The following is a 3,606-nucleotide window of genomic DNA, read 5'->3' as shown; positions in this document are numbered from 1 at the left end:
TAACCATAGCTTGACATTGCAAATTCCAAAATACTCTCTCTGCAAATTAAATCCACTTAGATCAGGGAAAACAACTACCGAAAGCACTATCAGTGCGTCAGTGCGTACCTGGCGCCTCCCCACGTCTTAATATTTTCCTCCTTCCGCTGCAAAGTCGACACATCTGAAGCAGTAACCACATGCATCAGCCATCATGCGACTGCTTTCACTCGCAGATGGAATAGAAGTACTGAAAGGGTGAGCAGCGACCAACAGAGACTCAAAACTGGTGCACTCTGCAGCCAAAAGTCCGAGAAGAATCTCAGTTGAGAAGGATTGGCAACCCCATCTAGCTGATAACATAATCCATGACCCGCCCAGACTGGTCGGAACGATGTTGGACGAAGAGGTACCGCTAGTCATTTGTAGCTGCAGAACAATGTCGGAAGAGAAATCCTATATAGTGAAGGATGTCACCTGAGTGGAAATAATAAAATAGCAGAAGTGGAAGAGGAGGTGTTAGAATTATGGAATCCACGAAGAAGACGAACAATTCCAGCATTAAGAGCACATCGGATATCCATCTGGAGCTGCGCCAGAAGAGAAAAATATATATAGAGCGAGGAATCGCAAGGCAAGTTGTTTCATGTGAACCCAGCGTGGTAATTCATATGACTGGACCATTAAGGGCGCACTACGCTAGAATCTGGAGCGATGGATGGAAGACAAATCATCCGCTAGTCTGCGGTGATTTTTTTTATTATTTTTATGCTCATAGATTGGATCAGGAGAAGTCACGCCATGGACGTTCTAGCGAAGGCAAAGTAATTGGAAGGGGAACCGGTGGACTGCTGTGACAGTTTTTTTCGCTGAGGTGGCGGAGTTGAAGATACGTGGCAATCTAAGATTGCTCAAATATGCTTGATGAGGTGGACGTCTTGCATGTCAAGAGAAATACTTTTAGTGGGGATGAACTTCTTAGTTATATAGGATAAATGAACATATAACTGAAATATGTGAAGTTTTTTTGATATGTAAAAAATATATCTTTTATAACACATGAGCTATTTGGATACATATTAAACATTTTTTTGGACAATATAAGTCATGTGTGACTAGCTACATCCAAGCTATCCAATTAGGTATGCCCTTTTGGGGAGAAATGTCGAAAATCCGAAATCGCAGCAGGCTCCGCGCGAGGTCATTTGATCTCCATGCACACCACCGTACGTGGATCCTCGCCATTGGTCGCGTTAGCGGCCCGAGGCCACATGAAACCTTTTTTTTCGAATAGGCCACATGAATCTAGCTCTATGTCTATGTGTGGTACTCACATAGAGCACTGTTTGCCACACTTGTATCCTGATAGAGAGCGCACACTCTGTGATTTTTTACCACTTCTCTCATGCCATCACTTTTAGGGCATTGATACGTCTCAAACGTATGTATAATTTTTGATGCTACATGCTTGTTTTACACCAATTTATATATGTTTTGATCATTCTTCGTTGCACTTTTATACATTTTCCGGCACTAACCTATTAACAAGATGTCATAGTGTCGGTTTCTTGTTTTCTGCTGTTTTGTATTTCAGAAAAATTGTACAGGAAATATTCTCGAAATTAGACGAAACAAAAGACAAAGTTGCTATTTTACCGAAACGAAGCCGGAGTCCAGAGGAGAGACGGAGGGGCGCCAGGAGCCGGCCAAACCAGCCCTTGGCGCGGCCAGGTATGGGCCCGCGCCAATGCATTCCACTCGATACGTCTAATCCTTTGTGTTTAGCAAACCGATGAGATTGACAACCTCACTGCAACTTGGGGAAAAGTACTTTGGTCGTGTTGTGTGCAGGTTCCACGTTGTTGCTGACGCCGGTAGTGCGCCCTGCCACTAGTCAGCTAGCAACACCTTCAAAAGTCACGCCTTTCTCCTACTGGTCGGTTAAACCTTGGTTTCCTGCTGAGGGAAAACTTGTTGCTGTGCTCATCACACCTTCGTCTTGGGGTTTCCCAACCGCTTCCACAACAACCACCACCAAGATTATCTAGCGCCATCACCGGAGCACCATCAAGATTTTCTGGCGCCGTTGCCGGGGAACTGAAGAAAAGCTACAGCATAGAGATTGTAAACTCCCACGACAATCTGCACTCAGCAATATTTTCTGGCGCTGTTGTCGGGGAGAAAGAGGATTTCTGCAAGGGGAGTCTCTCATTTTGTTTTGTTTGCTTTATTATATCAAAAACACAAAAAATAGTTTCTTTTATAGTTTTATTTATATCGAAAACACACAAAAAATAGTTTCTTACATAGTTGTTATTTTGTTTCTAGTTCATTATGTTGATTCCTATGTACGATCTGAAGGACCTATCTGTAGGTAGTGGTTCTATAATTGGGAAAGATAACATTGAATTTTTTTCCAATCATGTTAGTAAGCATAAAGATATTGAGGATAAATCCCTGGTTGAACTTGCTCCTAATTATGAAACTGCTGCAGCTTGTTTAGTTCAAATACTAGAGGCTAGATTTGTGAGCCTTACTCCTTTTATGCAGCAAATGTTTCTTAAACTCCATGAAGTTGAGGATGATTAAAAGAAAGACTTTATCCTAATTTTTTTGCTTAGAGAACTTAAAGATGTTGTGATAGAAGCTCGGAAAGTTATTGATCGGTTTGAGATGGTAGGCTCATGTGTTGATATCTTTGGTACACTTGAAAAAATATACAAAACCAAAGAAGGTAAAATACCAATACCTTTCAAACTTGTAGCAATGCATGAAGCTTGGGAATTTTTTTTGATTGGATCGTTCCTGAAAACCCATTTGATGAAAGTAGTGAACCTAAAAGTGCTGAGAGGGGATCTTCTAAAACTTATGTTGATAAAATACAAATCCTTGTTGAAAAGACTTCTCGCATTGATCTTAATGCTTCTTCACTTGATAATACTTGATGCTCGCTCTTTTTCTGCGCCTAGCTGAAAGGCGTTAAAGAAAATCACTCTTGGGAGATAACCCATGTTTATTTACTATATATTTCTCTTTGTTGAGTCTTGAAAGTTATTACCTCTGTAATAACCTCTCCTTATCATTTTTATTTCATTTTTGTGCCAAGAATAGCCTCTAATAGAAAAAGTAAGATTTGGGAAGTTGCTGTCTTGAAAACAAATTCTGTGTTGTTACCATAAATATTCGTAAAAATAGCCAGGGTGGAATTTTGAGCTGTCATTTTTTATCCCCCAGGTTATTATCAAACTTTCATTAGTTGAACACTTTTCGAGATGAGCAACACAGGATTTTAGAAAAAATCGATCTTTACCTGTTGTTCTGTTTTGACGGATTTCTGCACTATTTACATTTGCCTCTTAAATCTCTTTCTTTTTGAGTTCTTTTGATCAAAGAGATTTTTAAAAGGTCACTAAAATAGCTAATGCTTTAATAGATGTTTGATATATGTTATCAATGAACCTAAGTGGAGTTGTTTATTTTGATTGTACTAATGATGTTAATAGAGAATTGTGTGATGTTTTGTATGAAGGAAGTTTTCAAGTGTAGGGAGAGAAAATTGATGTGATGAAATGAATGTCGTGGTATCGTCACGGCATATGCCATAGGGTGGCTAATCGAAGGTGGTTC

This window comes from Lolium rigidum, chromosome 7 (assembly GCF_022539505.1).
Source record: "Lolium rigidum isolate FL_2022 chromosome 7, APGP_CSIRO_Lrig_0.1, whole genome shotgun sequence".
NCBI classification, from domain to species: Eukaryota; Viridiplantae; Streptophyta; class Magnoliopsida; order Poales; family Poaceae; genus Lolium; species Lolium rigidum.
The sequence above is the reverse complement of the archived record's forward strand: the minus strand, read 5'-3'. Positions refer to the sequence as shown.